Here is a 20238-nt window from a genome sequence, read left to right on the forward strand (position 1 = left end):
ATTTGCCCATGTTGTTGTGACAGGCTCGATTTTGCTAAAATACTGTCAAAGCTATTCCTTTTGAATTCTCCTTAAGAAGTATGGAAAAAGTGATAGGGGTTGAAGGTAGTTCTTACGAGTTCATGAACGAAAGCATGTGTTCATTTTTTAGTTAGAAGGGACACAAAAGCTCCGCCTTAGGATATGACGCGATAGCTTTAGGGGGATAATGCCCATATATGTAGAATTGGTCATTCTGTACTTAGCATTCATAGATCACGGCTAGTCCAGCTAGACCACATGACTCAAGCGGTGCTGCATTTTTCTTACTCGTTTTAAAAAAAATAGAAAAACTGGTCGAGTACGGTAGCAGCTTACATCACTGGTAGAATGAATAGAAAATCGAGGTCAGCTCCCTCAATGACGTTTTATCTAGTTCCCGTTCGTAACTGGTTCCAATGCATGTATTTTCGCTTCTATGGCGTGACAGTCCTCTCCCCACTGCAGAGATTTCCACTTTTACAGCGGTAAACCTTAATTCATGGCCTTTTAAACACGTTCTCCGTGCCTTTAATCAATTGGGCATTCAGGGCGCTTTCCACAATATACTAAACAGAAAAAGGAACATGCACAGCCAGCTTTGTGCTTTGCATTATTAATTCTCTAGACATGGGAGTGTTGCCCAGCAGGTCGAGCGCGGTGATCCGTGCTTTCTCTTATGCGGTTTGATAAATCTCTACACCTCTAGGTGCCACTTTCTAAGATAAATAGTTTGAAATCTACTCTTGGCATAATGATATCTTAAGAAACGACAGTGGGACGTTGACTTGAAATGAATTTAGCTGGAGAAACATTCAGTGGCATACCCTAGTCTTCAAACTTTGCCTTGTATGTGACGTATTCCATAATGGATGACGATTCCTAGACCCTGGACAAAACCCTGAAGAAATATGACCACACATATGTCTCTTTAATTAGCCGCTGATATAAATCATTTGCTTATACATAAAGAAAGTCCATCGCAGGGCTGCGATGAATCGCTGAACCGCAGCACCACTGCCCCAGTGATGGCATGAGGGCTGCCAATAAACTGCACACCTTAATATAAGCATTACCTTCAATATTCTGTGATTTCCAGCACATAGTCTGCGAACTATAACTTTTTAAATTTTATTTTTACGCTCTGAAAACTATCTATAGATGCGCAGTATGCAGTGTATTTTGTAGCTATCGCTATATTACGATAGCATTTCGAGCCTTCTGCGTGGTAACCGCAGCGGCGGCTTAATGGTTGAGCATCCGCCTCGCATGCGGGTGGTGCGGGGCTCGATCCCCAGTGCCGCCGTGTACCCACCGGTGAAAATTTAAGTGCAAGCTTTTCCCCGCCTCGTGATCTTGTTCTTTAGGGAGAAATGCTTGGGAAATGGGTCTTTGACCGCACCTTGAATAGAAAAAACAACCGTGTGCAATGGCGCTCTTTCGCCTCAGATGCCCTTGCGGCATAAAAAATCTTTATCATTCATTCAACCGTCAGCACGGCGGCACCGCCACCCTGTGGATGCGCCCCCACGCTCTCACCTGGTTTGTCACGTGGTGCGGAGCAGCTGCCGGCGGCGCGGCGCCGTAGCTGGTCACGTGGTTCATCAGGTGATGCGGACAGCTGCTGCTGCCGGCGGCGCGGCGCGCCGGCGAAACCGAGCTGCAACAGCTGTGCGCATGCGCTGTTTCAAGTGGGACGAAGATGAAGAAGTAACACGCAGCGAAACGGAGCGGCGAAAGACTGACCTTGAAGTTGAACTGAGCAAGTTTCACTCCAGGTTTAACCAGAGCTAAACCACCGCCAATTTTTTGTTTTGTTTCAGCGATAAAGATGTCGAAAAGAAAATTTACAGGGCTGGTACAATTGTCCCCTGCCGACAGGCTGATGGGTTCGGGAGAAAGCTGAGGGCACACTTTTGAAGTCAACGATAGTGTAGGAATGTGTGTGCGGAGAGGCTTTCGCGGCCACATAACTGGAACGCCTGCTTGTGGCAGGCCATGATATCAGGCGGAGGGGAGGGTTAAGGGGGGTGCACCGGTAACGAGCTTGGCGCGAAAACTTCAATGGTACGAGTTCTGCGCCGCCGAAGCCGTGAAGAACCCGTGGCGTGCCTAGGAGGAAAATGTAACGAAACCACACGCCTAAACAAAGCTGCACGTTTATAGAGTCCGTGTTCTATTTCCTCCTCTTTCGGAACAGCCTAAGCTCCTTACAACACAACTAAGGAGATTTTTCTCGAATGTACTGAAAATTGTTTGCAAGCTGTCTGTTATTGCGAAAGCGTTACAAAGGACAGTCCACGTCACCCTTGTGTCCAGCGCTCGAGCCGTGTGTACCTGGTAAAAAAACTGTAATTACAGAACAGTCCCTGATTTCTTGGCAAAGTGCTCATGTCTATTTTGTTTGCCTTTCTATTTTGGCACTACTTCCGCGCAAGTGTTGCCCCTGGAACCTAGCGGCTGCGACAAGACCTGGATTTGTTAGCACGGAAGTGCACCGCCCGAGCGCTCTACAGAAAGCTCACGCAGGTTATACATCGACAGCCTTCACATGGCCAACATGAAGTGCGAATTAAAGGAATTGAACGCTGCCCTTAAGCGCAAGATCTGAAAGCACAAGCAGTAACTATCATCTCAATCTTTTTGAGCAATGCGAGAATGAGTTAAAAGTGAACTGAGTGTAAGCCCTGCCAATTCAACTGTTACTTTGATTTTAAAGGACTGTAAGAAATGGCTCAACTTCGCCACACTTCGCCACTCCGCATTAAACGATTATCGTCAGTGTATACCGCAAATCGAAAATAATCACCGCGGTAGCTCAGTGGTTATGGTGCTCAGATTTGGACCCGGAAGACGCGGCTTCGATCCTGGCCGCGGCAGTTGCATTTCAATTGAGGTTAAAGGCTCGTGTACTCTGCGATGTCAAGGCATGTCGAAGAACTCCAGGTGGCAGATATTACCCGGAGACCTCCACTACGGCGTCCCTCATAGCCTGAGCCGCTCTGGGACGTCGAATCCCCATAAACCACAACCACAAACAATGGGAAAACATGGAAGTATCCCTGCTTCTGTCGTTTAGAAATGTCCGCGCGAAAGAAGTTGTCTGCGAAGAGGCATTTTCACTCGTATGCTCTTTTTATTATATGTTTACAAAAACATGATACGAACTAAGTATTCCTGTTCCGCTCTTTCAGGATGTGGGCAACTTCACCTACACCCGAGCATGGCTCACAATCTTTCATTTCACATTTCAAATGGCTAAATCCAGAGGTAAAGGGCAAGCATTGTTAACTCTACCAAAACCTCCTCTCAAGAGTAGCATAAGGCCGAGGCGGCTGATTGTGTACCATATCTTATATGTAGTCTGTATGAAACAAGTTCGTTTTTCAAGGTCGGCACTACTTCAACACTAGCTTTAGCACCTGCTGTGGGAAAAACGCAGTAACGAGAAGATTACCGTAAACTAACGGGTGCTCATTGTAATAGGGAAATCAATGCGACATTGGTGCTTTGGAACGATTTTCAGACAGTATATTAACTGCTTTTATGAAAAAATAAGAAGACTTGAATGACATCTAGTATCTTCACAGGGTCTCTCCAGAGGTTCAGATGCGTTTTGAAAGGACGAAAAGTTCTCCTCCTAGCGGAGAACGCTGGCTGCCATTCTATTGCAGTCGAAAAGTTTGTAGGCTCACCGTCTTCTACCTGCAGTCGAATATCACAGCTGTATTCAAAACGCTTTAGCTTGACGATTTAAAAACTGTTGACGGTTATTATAATAACATAGTTTCAAGAACCGAGCTGCTGTGGTAACAACCGCTAACTGCAAGCTTTCGGTATTGTTTAAGGGCGCAAAAAATGGCATCAGATCATGTTCAGCTATTTCTAACAAAAATTTTGAAAATCGAAAAATTATAAGACCTTTACAATGATATTGAAGGTAATGGTCCACTCTTCTGATATGTAGCAAATCTGAACTGTTTGCATCGGTCGCATCGAACACTTAGGACTCCCTCAGAAAACCAATAGGGAGCGCTTTTAGCCATAGCTAAAATATTAATAGAAAAAATTAAAGACTTCCGTCAGGTCAAATACGGCTATGTTCGTTGTCCTAGTGAAATGTTAAATTATATGAAAAAAATACGCTCATAAATGGTTTCCCGTTCAAATATGCTTTTATCCACATCAACAGGGTATTGAAGTCAGTGGAGCCACAATAGCAAACCTTTGGCGCTCTTTCTTGTATTGCCGTCGGAGGCTTTCGACTCCGACGATCTGCTCTTCGCAAGGCTACGAGAGTGTTTCAGAGAAGCTGGAGCAGAAGACCTTCATTGAACCGCTGAGCAGCAGCGGCTGGATGGCGACGACGAAGGCGACAATGAAGGACGTAAACTAACGACAAAGTCAATGTTGGCGGCTGTAAGTTCTAGAAGGAGATGATTATTTCAAGGCGCGAGCACCAACGGTGAAAATTACATCTTTGTCAAGACAGCTGTTAATGCTGTCATTGGGAATGAGGTCCTAAAAATGGCGCTTCAGGTTTGACCACAATGACGAACGACAGAATCCAGTTCACGTGGGTCAGCGTTTGTTTTCATTCAAGAACAATGCTTATTGTTATGAACGGAAACTAACTCTCGTCACCAACACCTTTTGCGCAAGGAATATTATATGTTTTCTCGTAATTTCGTTCCTATGAAAGACTAACTTCATGGTCCCTTCTTGCCGTAGATATAGGTGTTTATATATCAAAGATGCTGCGACTGCGTATTCCAAAAAAGAACACGAGACCGCCACCGTGGAAGCTGGGCTTGTAGAGCACTGCATGAAACAAGTCGTGGGCTCTCTCCAATAGTCCACATCGTAAAAAGCAATATTTCCCCGTCTTCCTTATTTACAATGGCTGCTGCCTCCTTTCCTGAACGCGGTATTGAGTACACAAACCAGAAGCAAAACTTTGTAGCTGCATAGACGAATGTTTTCGCAACTAGCGCAATTGCGCTGCCTATTTGAACACTCGGGGAAGGCCTGGTTTCCAGTGAGTGTTGTTAAGTGAAATACAACGTAAATATCGCAGAACAAGCGCCTCACTTGCTGCCAATCTTTAACTATCTCGATATTCTGTAAATTTATTAATGAAGCACATCCTTACACGTTACGGATGAAATGCAGGAGAGTCCAATCAAAGTCGCCACATTTGAAGCTCCGTACAGGATTGACCTCTTAGGCGTATGCTAAAGCAAGAAATGAAAAGATGAATGAAGACAAACCATCGCCTGCTCCTCCTCGTGACGTGCATTTTCGGCTTCCTCCAAAGGCCTCTCCTCGGAGAGCTAATTGTTAAAAATTCTGTGCAACAACCTGTAGCGCAAGCCCGAAACTCTTGTGATGTCTTCCGATGAAATGGATTTCGGCATCGTCCAAATGTCCCCTAGCAACATAGGACAACGAAAAACAAATAAAAGAAATCCACCTAGCAAGTTTGCTGGGTGGAGCTTCATTAACCTTCGGCACGCGTACTATCTATTCTTCTGCACTGCTCTTTCAACCTGCTTTCTTGCCTTTCTTATCCTTACGCAATACACCTCCTCACCAACAGCCAACGTCGCACGCATAAATTTGGTCGCCGGTGGCTCAGTATAAAAGTCGTCCGAACCACCGCAGGAACCAGCAGTTGAAACAACAGCAGCTATAGCATCAAGATGGTAAGCTGTTACCATTTTTGTTCAATCCCGCCGCTTTATTGCCCTATCTAAAGCAATACCATGACTGTCAATTCACGCGCTTTTTCGTACAGATATGCTTCATACATTGAGAAAGATTGAGCTTGGGCCCTACATCTGGCACGGAATATCTAATGGTTGCAGTTGACTATTGCACAGAAGCGTCAGAGCGGTGGTTGTCAGGAATATTTCAACCTAAATTCCTAAATTAAAGCGCTAAGTTCTGTACATGCAGCCGACGTTAACTGACAGCTAGAATTCCAGTTTACTGCGATGAAAATGAATTATTTTTGCCTCTGCACGGAAATTGTGAAGGTCGTTGTGACCACATATATGAAGCACTCGCTCTGTCACAGTAGTGTTCAAAAAACTACATTGTGGCTCGATTAGTCGTGATAAATTTAGGCTCCCTGAGTTCCACCAAAAACGGTGCTAACATTCGAGTAGTTCCAAAGAAGCGCCGTCAATATATCCTGTGTTACTCAGTACAAGAATATTAATCCAGAATGTGGGCCGGCAACCGTGCGCACAGTGGAAAATGATTGCTAAAATGGCCTGGCATGGTCACGTTATCGTCTATGATTTTGAGAATGTTCTCTAATTAGTATGTGAAAGCGAGAGAAACGCCGGGTGGAAACTCACAGCTTAACATTATGATTTTGAATGCCTCATTTAATTTGAACTCTACACTACGGCCTTAGTCCATACGCTGATGAGTCGATTTGCAGAAAGTTTGATAAACGTAATACGGAGCACAGGAACGGTCGCAGAACTACGGAGAACTGCTTATGCGCGCTACCTAGCATGAGCGTCGGGAAGTTTGCGTGTCGGCACGCGCAGAGAGGTGCCGGGACATGGACCCACTTTTTTTCCGCACACCTATCGGCATCAGTGCTTAACGTATAGTCTGCATGTCTGCAGCAAACGAAAGGCTGCGCGCTTCGTAGTGCAGCACAAATTGGCGCCCGTCGCACGACATAGACGATAAACTCAGCCCGCTTGGAGGAAGGCATTACCTAGCAGAACTGCTCGGAACAGCTCAGCATCCTTCGAGCAAAGATAACGGCAGAGTTGAAGCAAAGATTGGGGCTCGGTGGCGGGTATTCTTGCTGCACGCGGAGAGCCAAGTGTTTCTGGCGTTGATAGGTGGCGCCTAGATGCGGCATCTCCTTGATGCGTCGCCTGTCGCGTGCTCCGTATTACTCTGGCCGCGCCTGCACAAATTCTTCCTTCTCTTCCCTTACTCGAGTTCGAGTTTTGAACGCCCACTTTCACTCTTCTCTTCTACCATGCAACTCGCACCTAATATGACGGCCGCATAATTACAAAGTCAACGTCCCTCGACATTGGACTTAGAGCTTTTACTTTCCATGGCTTCCAGAGGCAAAATTAAGAACAGGTACTTGCGAACCATTTAAAAAAATCATAAATCATCCTGACCAAACTCGTCTGTTATTGAATAGAGTTGAAGTATACAAGGTTCAAAAAAACATTGTTTCTTTCTGCCGCATCATGCCTTAACTATGTCGTGCTCAGCAGCTTAAGTTCGTGAACGGAATAACACCTATAGTATAATGACGCGATCATTGACATGTATTAAGTTCCACGGACTGCTATGGCTAGTGGAGAAGATGTGGAGTAAAAGCAGATCATAAAGAGCCTGAGGTTCCCAACTGGAGGCAAATGACCTCTGGAATCTTTTCACTTTCAATATAGTATCATTTAATAACTGTCGCTGGCAGTTTGACAACAACGCACATATCTTTATCCAGAATAGAAAGAAAATGCTGTGCCTTTCACAAGAGACAAGATTATAAGAGATAACCTGTCTCAGACGGCGCTTTCTGGGAACGAGAATTGTAGATAAGGAGAAATGTACGTTACAAAGATAAATTGCTAAAGTCTACACAAGGTGATCACGATTTATCCAAGCCTACACTAGTTTCACTCATAGGATATACCTTACTTTCCAGATCCGCGCCTGCATCGTCCTGGCTCTCGCCACCAGCGCCTTCGCTGGCTTCGTTGGCACTGCCGGCTACGGAGTTGGCCTGGCTGCCGCCCCCGCTGTGGCCACCTACGCTGCCGCTCCAGCTGTCGCTACTGTCCACGCCGCCCCGGCTGTGGCCACCGTTGTCCATGCTGCTCAGACGCCACCGTTGCCCACGTTGCTCCAGCTGTGGCCACCTACGCGGCTGCTCCAGCTGTAGCTGCCGTCCACGCTGCTCCAGTCGCCACTTACGCCGCCGCTCCAGCTATTGCTGCTGTCCATGCTGCCCCAGCTGTTGCTACCACCACCGTCCACCACGCCCCAGCTGTGGCCACCGTTGCCCACGCTGCCCCAGCCCTCGCTGCCTACCACGCCGCCCCAGTCTACGGCTACGGTGTTGGCACCCTCGGCTATGGTGTCGGCCACTACGGTTTCGGCCACGGTCTTCTCGGCTATGGCCTGAACTACGGCTACGGTCTTGGCACTCCATTCCACTACGGTGCTCTCCTCCGCAAGAAGTGTAAGTCCAAAATCCAACTTGTTTTCTTTGGCATGATCCTGGCTAGAGGCAGGCTTCGCAGAAAAACTACATGAAAATTGATACACATAATTAATTGTCAATTTTTACTGGACTTCTTTTGTTTACTCGTCATTTTATATTGTTGTGCTTATTCTGTTTGTTATCTATTTCAGAAACTGCCCTTGTACCCAGTCTCATCACTGTCATCATCGAAGTCAAAATTACAAGTTGTTGCCGTTTTCTCTGTGGTCACCATGTAATCCAGTGTGCACAGAAATAAAAAATTGTAATTATTTATTTCCACTTTCATGGTCATTTTTCATAGGAACTCTTTATTTTAAGCTCGAAACACAGCGGTTGAAGGAAAAGAAAAACGCATGAAAATATATGGTGTAGAATCAAGGGAGTGGACACTGTACAATTGCATTTGACAGCGTTTACTGGAAGCAGCGTTTATTTCTCTTCCACATATTGAAGCTTGACGGTTAGATGGAACTCAGGAAACCCTTTTACTGATTAAAATGAGATAAAAGTAGCTTTGTCTGCTAATTTAGGTCATCATCATCATCAACAGCAGCAGCGGCCTGACTGCACCCGTGAAGGACAAAGGCCCCTCCCATGTCTCTCCAATTAACCCTGTGATTTGTAAGCTGCGTCCACCCTACGCCTGCAAAATTCTTAATATCATCCGCCCACCTGACCCTCTGCCACACCTTGCTACGCTTGCGTTCTCTTTGAATTCACTCCGCTACCCTTAAGGACCAGCGGTTATCTTCCCTTCGCATTGCAAGCCCTGCCCAAGTCCATTTCTTTCTCTTGATTTCGACTAAGATGTCATTAACACGCGTTTGTTCCCTCACCCCCTCTGCCCGCTTCCGGTCTCTTAACGTTACACCTATCATTTTTTTCATGTATAACTCGCTGCGTTGCCCTTAACTTAAGCTGAACCCTTTTCGTTAGTCTCCGTGTTTCTGCCCTATAGGTAAGTACCGGTAAGATACAGCTGTTGTACACTTTTCTCCTGAGGGATATCGGTAACCTCCTATTCATGATCTGCCTAAATCAGTGGCGAATGCTTTGCTGTACTTGAAGGCGCGGGCAGATGATATTAATTTGCGGTTTCAGCTTCTTACAGTGCGGACGTTTTTAAAGTCTTTCGAGCGTGTTCCTGGATTTGCTAACCTCATATTCACAACGAACCCATCTCTATTCTTTTGTACTTTTAGTCCTTGGTACAAGCTTCCACAGGTTGTATTCACTAATTCCCTGCTCTCAAAAAAATTCTGTATCATTAAATTCGGTAGCACCAATTATCCACCACCGCGCTGACACTGTAGTCTCTTTTGATCACACCCTCCCAGGGAATGCTAAAAACCTGCCTCCCAGTGTATTCGATGGGCTTATTGAGGAGTATCTTCCCAATTTTCCTAACCATAGTGCCGTTTTTACAGACGCCTCCCAGGAAAATTAAAAGGCTGTCATTGGCATTTACTAAATGGCTCTTGATTGGAGTTTTTCATTTCGGGCCCTGACTTTATCCCTATTTTTGTCGCCGAGTTTCTGGCCATTGAGTTGGCCTTATAAAGATTCTCGGCAGTATCTCTCAGGTTATTATACTTTCAGACAGCCTCTCCGTCTTGACAGGGCTCGAAAAATCGAGGGATACTCCCAAGAGCCGTTCCTTTAGATTTTTTCTTCCACCACATATTCCAGAAGTACGTTTTCAGTGGGCCCCTGGGCACTGTGGCATTGTTTCTAATGAGAGGGTTGATTTTTTACCTAAATCCGCCCTTTGGGGACCTATTCTCCCGTTCGTCTTTAATACTGTCTTCTTGACTGCAGCACGCTTCCATCGGTTCCAGCGCCTCCCCTGCATGAGCCATGAGCCTGCCCTTGCTGTAGCGGAATTTTAACACCTGGCATTTCCTTTGAGTGCGCAGATGCGCAGTTCAAGGAAATATGATGTGCCTATGACCCTCTTACGCTGCAGAATACCGCGACTAAAGCTCTATTTATGTCGATCAGGCTTATCGCTGACCAATTTTTGTGAGTCTTGTGACAAAGTTGAGTCAATAGATCACTTTCCACTTTTGCCGGCGGTCCGCTTCTCTCCGTAGAACATACTTGGATACCCCGCTCGCTCGACTGGGGCTACCTCTGTCTATTCCGATCCCCCTCTCCTTTGGAGCAACCTCTAAGGGATATGCCTTGAAACCAGTGTGCGTTTTTATTCACGGATATATAATTGCATCGGGTATGTACTTATGCTAGAATGTGAATGCACAGCTTAATCATTTTCGTTTTGTCACCTTTACCAATCCAAATTCGAGTCTTCCTCGCAAAATAATACAATTACTCAACTCCTTACCCATGTGTGCGTTTGAATCAGCAATACACCCTTGCTAATCCCTCGCCTTCGGTACGTGCCATTCAGACTGAGGACATAATCATCATCATCACCTTCAAAGCAGTGAACACTGTGTTATTGCATTTGACAGCGTTTACTGGAAGCAGCTTTTGTTCGACTTCCCCGTATTGAAGCTTGACGGTTAGATGTTATCCATGAAACCCTTTTACTGACTAAAATCAGATACCAGTAGCTTTGTCTGCTAATTTACATATGGGATCCACTCCCTGTACGAGCACTATAGCCCTCACTTTGATACCGGAAGCGAACGTTTATAACCCAAACTCTGCAAATATCCATTAGTATATCATACTAGCTTGAGTGAGCTTAATTATCAGATTGTTTCACAATGGTGCTTTGCAATCACTGAATGGTTTGAACTCTCTGTAAATGCTAGACTAATCCTTAAGGATCTCGTTTTTAAAACGCAACCCTCGCTCATGCGCTAGGGTTTTTCAGGCAGCTACCTACGCCTTGGTGAGAAAATGGCACAAAACTGTTGCGTCCGACTGTACAAGAAAATGATGGTAAAAGCCAACGGTGCGTCAAACGCTGTAACAAATTACTCATCGCAATGTGTCCAGGTGCCTGAGTGCCAATATCCAGCATTGGGCTGCTGATCGCAAGGTCCCGTGATGTAGTGAGGAGCCCGACAGTTGAGTTTCGGGAGAGAAGAAATTACCCTAAAGGTCCAAGTGCTTAGAGTTGAGAGCCAATGTTAACGATAATCCACAACTCAACACTAAAGCACCCCCTATCGATCACTTGTGGCTTGGGGACGTTGTACATTGAACGGTATACATCATGAAAAGTAAATTAGTTATGACTGCGCATCCATTTGTGAAATTCTAATAAAGGAGGGAATAGCGAAAGAACTCAGGCGATGCATTTTCATTCGTTTCTACATCAACCTGTGCGCTGGGATCTGAGCATTAAAACTATGAACTTTCAGTCTGTGAAGTGGCTTGTTTCACACGGGTCCCCTCTTCCAAAAGAAGATTAATGCCTCTATAGTTTATTCTAACCCGGACGCATCACGAGAAAGTTTTAGTTAACCCGGCATTCTCTCATACGTTATTAGTGCCGTGAGTCTAATTTTTGTACTGATGCAAAGTGTGCGCGATTTAGACCCACCACAAGGAACTTGGCATGGAAAATAAAATATGCTTCTTTTTCTCGTGTGTCGTTTCAAGTGCCTCCTAACTTAGTTTTGTCTCGGCTCTAACACGTCGCTATCGCCTTGCATTCGTCAGAGCGGATTTAACCCTGCTTAAAAGTTACCTACTATGCGACTCCCTACCGGCTCTCCTTATATTTAGTGGCAAGACATATGTTTAAACTTCTGTCTAACAAGCATTCAGAGAACGTTTTAGAAATATATTTACTCTTTAGACCATATGTGATATGAATCGAATTTCGTGTTTGTTGTACTGCAACGGTTCGGAAGCAAACTAATTGGTGGCCCAGTTGAGTCAGAAGCTCTCATCTGTACTTTAAACCAATAGCCTTGAAATCCCCGTTACGCCGAATATCTCACATCGACGCTGTCGCCGTTGTGGGCTAAAAATCACGGGCATAGATCTAGCAGGTGGCCCCCAGAGAACAACCTAGGAGGCAGGTGGGCCACCTAGGTCGCGTGACGTCTCCCGGTGTCATCACAGCCATGCTCAGCGGATAGTGTTCAAACTGCCCACCGTGGCACGTGGCTGTTATATTAATGATTGGTCGCTCACTACCTGTCCATCGCTGGGAGCACATGTCATCGCACGGGTACGATGACTCCGATAGATCTATGAATGTAAAGTAGAGAATGACATTCTGCTGATATGGGAATTAACCCGCTACCGTATGGCATCATACCCTTAAAGCTGAGCTTAAGTGTATATCCTCCCATGTTTGGCTATTTTATTAGTTGAGGTTCAGCGACATTTGGTCCTTATATTATCCAACTTCTGCCAAGCGCTCTGATTAGCTCAAAAAGCCATCTATAGGAAGTCTGTAACCTCCATCCCAATGAATCTTCAGTCCCGTGTTCTTATCGGTAGACTTGGCTCTGGTATTTGCTCGGTGGTCATGTCTGAGAAATTGCTATGGCTGCATGCCCGCAGTAAAAATATCCTTGCAAGAAATATTAACGAAAGAACTTGAGGGAGCACAGATAGAAAAATTTCGGTTTCTTTCTTGTTGCTGATAATGGTCCCAACACATATAAAATGAAGAAAGTGTTTTCAATTTTACGTACCAACTGGAAACATTGTACAATATTCCTTACTACTTTACTCGTCCATTGAAATTAGTAAACATTAGAATGTTTCTTCTTAATTTCTCTTCCCAACGTCATCCCCTCGGCTTTACTGTATTATTTTGGCATGTATGCAAATAATTCTTCCTTTAAATTTTCCTTCTAATTTATACAACTTCCCCCTCCCACTATCTATAACCCTAAAAGGCTCTTGTGTTAAAAATGAGTAAATATGAAAGTGTGATTGGTGTGCCCCAAAATGGTTTAAATAATTTATTAAAAACCACATCTCATACATTTCGGTCTAGGTTTCCGCAGCCTGTAACACAATCTTGCACACAACACGGGGTTAATTCACCGCGCTCACAAAACAGCAGTGCGATCAGCCCGCTGTCATCTCTTGCGAAGAGCGTGGACATGAGCGCGACTTTGCCGTTTCCGACCGGCGGAGCGCCACGAAGATTATGGTTCCGCCCACATTACAGAACAGAGCCTATGGGGCCATATATTTAGGCTGAACGGAACGCATTGCAGTTCAAGGCCGTCTCTTAGGGGGAAGCATATTCTTACTGTTTACCTTGGCACAGCGGGGCAATATGGGCCGGGGGATAAGAGGGGGCGGGGGTGGGCATGGGAGGCCAAGGGACCGCCAACCACCTCCTATTGCACCGATGTGAGCGACAGCCTACCTATACAGGGTTATTTTTCTTTCGTTTTAAAATTTTATTTGAAAATTTACGAGAAACAATTCAGTTCTGTGAGTGAAGGCGGATTCATATCCAACATTCTTGGACAGAAATATTCAATATTGGAATATTATAAGACATTTTTATGGAAATATTGAATGTAATGGTCCGTTCTTCCGACATGCAGCAAAACCTTGATTTTTGAGTATTTCCATGACTCGTATCGAGCAGTTGAAATTTCCCTAGCAGACCAAAGGGGAACGCTTTTGACGACGGCAAGAACGTAAATAGCAAACAAATTCAAGCATGCTGATGCGCCATCTGCGCATATATTGATTGCTATGGTGAAATCTTACGATATCCGTAAAAAAAAAATCTATTCACAAACTGGTTCCCATTTAAAAAGAACGCCGCCACACTTCTGGGAGACGTTGAAATAACGAGCGTTAGCTGTTTGGTTTACTACATGAAGAAAGCGAAGAAGAACGCGCCGCTCGTCTCGAGAAACAGAATGTAATACCTTTTTAATCGGGATGGATTGCCACCATGCTCGCCTACGCGTGCACACACGCCACCTAATGCCGTCTATCGAAGAAATTACGATGCACATCTACCCATTGTCGAGTTGCACACCCTCAAGATACGTCCCAAACAGAATTTTGCTTCGTTTGGGGGGTCAAAGTGGGCCTAGAATTCAGCTTGCGATGCGATATGGTACCTCTTCAATTAGAAATTGTATGTACAATGTTTCCCCATTATTTAATTGTGATTTTATTTCCATACCACAACCCATAGGGTTTTATTTGCGTACCAAATTCGGTGTCAACTGTCTCCGGATGTGTGCCCGTTGTTGTCGGAGAATATATATCGGAAGGAATAATCATATATATAGCTGCCATGTAACGGGACAGTTTTCCTACCGGTTTAATATATTTTTGGGGAGGGATGTGAGGGCGCAATAAATTTTAATGGCCGCCATTTTGGATCCAACAAACCAAAACTATGACGTCATACTCACATAGCTCCACCTCTATCCACCATATTGGACCGCGACGTCATAATTGGCGCGCGGCAGTTGGTTGTTTCTACAATGATATTGTAGATGGCGCTACAAGTCTCCATGCGAGGTGCGTCAGTTGTTCTAGTTGCAGCCACAGATAGCGCTTTGATCTCAGGGTGGTATGAGCTGGGCAACGTTCGAAGCACGGGAAGCTCAGAGTAAAGTACTATACGAAGAACGCCTGAGGAAATTGGACGATAACTGGCGGGCAGCTAAGGTATTTAAATACCTGTACAGAAAGAGCGTTCACACAAAGTGGCGGAAACGAACTAGAAAGCTGGCCAGTAAGTTTGTCAGAGACGAGGAAGGAGAAGGAAAGAGCATTAAACGACAGGTTAAATACCTCGAAGGTAAAAATTGGATAGATTCAATAAAAAAGAAGCATAGTGTAGAACTGTATCGATGCTGGAAAAGGCAGATCAGGAAGGAAACGTTTTATGATAACTCAAGAGGCAGTGCCCTCCTCTTTGAAGCTACGTCAGTGTGTCTTAGAACGCGCAGCTACAAAAAGAAATTTAATGAAGAAGACACATGTGCTGTGTGAGGTAAATCTATAGAAACAATAGAACACCTCATTCTAAAATGTGATGGTATGCAACCCGATGTCGACGCAGGCACTGTCACTCCTCCTGAGGCCTTAGGGTTTAGAGATAACAACAGTCACGCATATAAACCAGCGGTGCCAATTGGCAAAAAGCGATTTGAGGATTGGTGGCTCAAAAGCAGAGAGATGACATAAGTTTTAAAGTGTAGGAAGACGTATTTTAAACAAAATGGCGAATTTTATTAACAACTTACAGCAGAGTTAAACAAAAATAAAGGAAAAAACTGAGCATGGTGACAACAACCACTGCCCCGTTTCAAAGGAGACGCTCCTACCTTCCATCCATCCATCCGGTAACAGATAGAGCTCCGTGGAAAACAGGGATGCTGACGAAATCAGCACTGGGAACATAACGAATTTTTAAGCAGGAAATTGTCAAAGAAAATATCTATCATAATTGTAGGGGAAGCTGTTTGTTGTTTGAGGCCAAAACGGGAGTTTTGCGAACTAAGACGTATAGAGTCAGGTACCCCGAGATAGACACGTTGTGCGTTGCGTGCGGAGAGGAGGAGGAAACCGCTGAACACTTGATACTTTTCTGTAAAGGGCTTCACCCTACAGTGGAAAGCAGCGGGGCTGATTTATCCAAAGCATTGGGGTTTAAAGACAGTGAAGAGATAGAAGATTTTAAGCGGGTAGAAATAACCAAGCGAAGGTTATCTGATTGGTGGCTAAAATAAAGAGAAGAGAAAATTTTCATAACTCATGGCTAGGTGTCTTGAGCCACCGCCCGATTTAAAGGCTTCAGCTGTATCCGTCCATCCATCCACCCATACATCCGGTAGGAGAACTCACGAAATCTCAAAACGTGATCAGTAGTTGCTGCTACAGATGGCGCTGTGATCAATTACTGTAACAGACCCCACGAAATCTCGAAAAGTGATGAGTTAGAGCTCACGCTCTTAAAATCCTTTCCTCCAGAATTCTTGAGTTTGGCACAGCAAGGCGGACATTATGTGTCTGATAGATAATATTTATGGGAATATGCTAAAGTTAACTACCCAACATTTTGATTTCTCGTGTTAAGGGGCAATATGGTATTACTGAATGGCGTCAACATTCAAGCTGAGCTAAGTTTTTAAATTTTCTTAATCGGTAACGTACAGTTCGAAATAACGAGAGCCAAAAAAGAGCATTTGAAGGCTGTTTCAGCGTTCTTTAGCCGATTATATATACATAAACTGGCGCTGCTGCACCTGGTTGCATCGCGAATGTTGCGTTAACTTCTTTTAAATCGTCAAATAGATAATCGGCGTCTGTGTGTGATGCATAATAAACGCAAGTCTAAAATATGCAATGCGCGCAGAGACAAATCAACAAGCTTTCAAATGTGTATTTTTTACGTTAGGCATTTTGAACCACATTGCCGATTAAGCGAATATAAATTTCAGCTCGCCTTTGATGTTGACGGCTTTCAATTGTGCAATAAAACATTGTCCCCGTAAACAAAAACAGAGAAGTTGAATAGTTGATTCTAGGTAATTATGCATCCAATTATTGAGCTCTATCACGTAACTGAAGTCCGTCTTGATGTACAAGTCATCTGCTCAGCCCGCACAGACGTAGCCCTCATAGTTTTTGAAATATAAATCAGTCAACGTAAAATAGTCAGTCAGTCATAAAACTTCGTTACTGGGAGTGACGGATTCTGTCGACCCCACCAGATGGCCCTAAATCGATGCTGGAGGCGACATTTTGGATTCGTGCTGTGACCCGCATTAGTACTTCTAAATCAGAGCTGGCCAGCAGCATCGTCCACTTTTACGAGTCTACGAGTTTCCATGCAGCCCTTCGGGAGGTGGGTCGGCGGGGCAGCCCAAAAGATGTGTTCCATCGTGGCTCTCTGGCTGCATAGGAAACGTAAAAAAAAGACATCACCCCGTGTAAAAATCCAGCAATCGACCAGGCCGAAGTGTATATTAGCTCATTTTCGGCCATCTGTGGCCTTCGTATCAACTTCCCCGAGCTATTCAAAGCAAAAGGTTCAAAGCGCCACAAGGAACTGGCTCGAAGGCTCGTAGGCGCGCCATCATCCACCTTCTAAGCTAAGAAAAGTGGCCGCTGGTTAGCACGATTTTAATATGGAGTGCCGCAACCAGGGACTCGGAAGGGATGTAATAGAATGTCCCTAAGCTTGCTCTATGATCGTAGTTCCTATATTTCATGGCACATTACTTAATGATATCTGCGATATGGCGAGCGCATCACGTTTCTGTCAATCGTGAGGCTCAGCGTGGTAAGTCTGCCCTTGATTTGAAAATTAAATATCACTCGCGAAACTTGGGTCACACAGGTAATTTTTGCATTTCAGGAACAACGCATCAGGCATCGCGCAAAGTAGAGATTTGGAATGGATAAATTAATCGTCGAGTTAGCACGGAGCCCGGACAACTTATGTTCAGTGCTATTCTGAGTGCCCACATTATATCTAAAAAAAAAGCGGCTTGGCTCCAAAGCCATAGGATTTCGTCGCCAAAGCGGCGTCTCATGGCTGGCGCTCATTTATCGATGTCGCGATGAGCTGGGTGTCTGGACTGTCCGCGTTGCTTTGAGGTTTCTTCGTGAGTGCGCAGTAGGCTTATAGGATCACAGGAACAAAAATAACAGTGAACTGCCCCAGGCAGCGTGTGCTGACTACAGTTCTCTGGCACTTAAGTGACGGCATTGAACCTGTGGTTTTAAAATCGTCCAACCAAAACTGGACACGACCATCAGCGGCCGGCGCAGCTGATTAGCTGCTTTGGCATTCAAGAGCCCAAAATATATTAGATGCAATTAGCGTTCATTGGTTTATTCAATGCTTAGGCATAAGAGAATCAATTTTTATTTCATGACCAAACCTAGTGCTGTCTCTAAGCCGGCACTCGGCCGATACAGCCGGATTCGTCAAACGGAGTGCTGAAACGATCGTTGAAGTAATCAACCAGCTTTCGCAGTGTCTGCAGACGGCTGAAAATGCTGCACCTGTTTTCACGGCGGCACGAGTTGCTATAGTCCTCGACAAAGCTGGAAAAGACGACAGAACGGGCTCGTGCATAGTTCAGAATTGCATCCGTAATCAGAGGGAATATGTGCGCATTATTTCCATCGACCAGTAATGAATGTTCTATGTTTTCCAGGGATACTTATATGTCACAAAATCAATTGCGGTTTGCTTGCGACTGAGGTTGCAAAACGTTTGTGAAACAGAGAGCCCCGCATGGATTTGAAGGCGCGGTAATACCTGAGGGCAGGAGCGAAAAAATAGGGACACATCTCATTTTCCAGCTTGTGAAGCATACACAAACGGCGACTACCTACATAGAATCGTATTCTTGATGCTTTCTGTGGCTACGACTATCTATCTTAACGTGGTCCTCAGGTACTTTGCAAGGTTAGTCAAGCAATCATTTCAGATGCTTCCAATGGGTGCAAACGCGCAAGCTAAGCTAACAGCCGCTATAATATTCGTACTCATTAAGATATCACCATGGATCTGAGAACGCACTGCTTATATGCAACTTCTTGGGGTAAGGAAGAAGAAATGCAGGCTTTGGTGCAGAGCGTCATAGAGGTGCGCGATAGTGCGAGAGATAAGGATCAAAGATAAGGCAGTACTAACTATAGAACTGGATGGAGTCTTGAGGGCAGTGATTGTACAGAGGAATGTTCCAGGTTCGCGTTGGACAGAGGAAGATAAAACAGGGATCTTCTGTTCTGCTGCTAGTATGCTGTATACTGTACGCGTGTACAATGTACGTACAATTTACACTTCCGCTGGAGCTACGATCACGCTATAAATGTAATGTTTATTCACCGTAATTTTCGGTCTATAGTTCATTGAGTACACATGTTCAAACGTTGACAATTTCCGCTTTGCGGTGTACTTAAAAGGTCAAACAAATCTATATTTTCATTTTATTATAACCGGATACGGGATGAAATTCCCAAATCATATCGCACCACAAGTTTTGAGCTACTTGGGCTATGCATGCAGAAACATTTTTATGCGCTGGCTGCACACTTTGCTTCTCCAGGGTAAGTACCGGGTGCAGGCAGTTAAGAAAATATTTTTAGATGAAAACTTGAAACCTGCGGGCTTTGCACCGCAAATTATAGCAGATAATACGGAGTTAGATGAAGGAAAATAATTGTTACATCTCCGGCAAATATAAAAGCAGTGCTCCGAATCGTCATACCATCGGCTCAATTTGAAAATAAAAGGGGCAGAACTCCAAGCCGTTATACTCCATTTACTTAGTTTCATAGACCATTAGCCGAACAGAACGCGCAGGAAGAAGACACTGTGATGTGCTTCCCTCAGGGGAGCGTGGACATTTCATTCTCTATTGAAGAAAAGTCACATATATTTGTTTACTAGCCCTTACTCCCCACTCTCATAGGTACATCTGATATCATACCCACTAAGCCCACAAGAAGATAGGTCGCCCGTTGTCCAGAGCTCCAAATCATTGCGCCATACATCCGTTCACCTCCAAGTTCATATAGGAAAGATTTTCTTTGTTTTAGCCATTCATATGAAAATGGCTGCAAAAGCCGTCATGTTGGGTTGAGGGTGATTTGCGCGTTGCAAGCTGAACAAAGAGGGTTGCGGAGCACAGCGTACTTTCAAGGTGAAAAAAAAAATTCTCTCTGCAGCGAGCCCTAACACGTTATTACTTTACAGGAGGATACGAGAAAAGCTCGCTGGCACCTAAAGTGTTTCGCAATTTTTTAAGAATGCACAAACCCTAGACATGCGAAGATATGGCTTTAATGTTACGGCCATGTTTTTGAAGATTACCTTTCTCTAGAACGATTCTTCGTTGTCATAACAAAACATCATATTTCTCTTGGTGTTCCCAGACAGCATGGCGTGATGCTTTGTGTCATACGCGGGCTTCTACAAGAGGTCTTGATTGTTGCAGACCTGGATGGAGACAACAAAGCTTCGATTAAGAAAATGCATGCGTTGTATTGAATTACAGGCAACAAGAATTCGGCGAGCA

The 20238-nt window shown here is 44.7% G+C and overlaps 1 pseudogene across 1 annotated transcript; it reads left to right on the plus strand.

Moving 5' to 3' along the window:
- The first annotated feature begins 5701 nt into the window (after window positions 1–5701).
- On the plus strand, window positions 5702–8554 carry LOC144121400 (uncharacterized; annotated as a pseudogene). Its single transcript, XR_013312612.1, has 3 exons — window positions 5702–5723; window positions 7715–8251; window positions 8425–8554. The product of XR_013312612.1 is annotated as an uncharacterized LOC144121400 (transcript).
- The last annotated feature ends 11684 nt before the right edge of the window (window positions 8555–20238 follow it).

The sequence above is a fragment of the Amblyomma americanum genome, chromosome 2 (genome assembly GCF_052857255.1).
Source record: "Amblyomma americanum isolate KBUSLIRL-KWMA chromosome 2, ASM5285725v1, whole genome shotgun sequence".
Taxonomy (NCBI): Eukaryota; Metazoa; Arthropoda; class Arachnida; order Ixodida; family Ixodidae; genus Amblyomma; species Amblyomma americanum.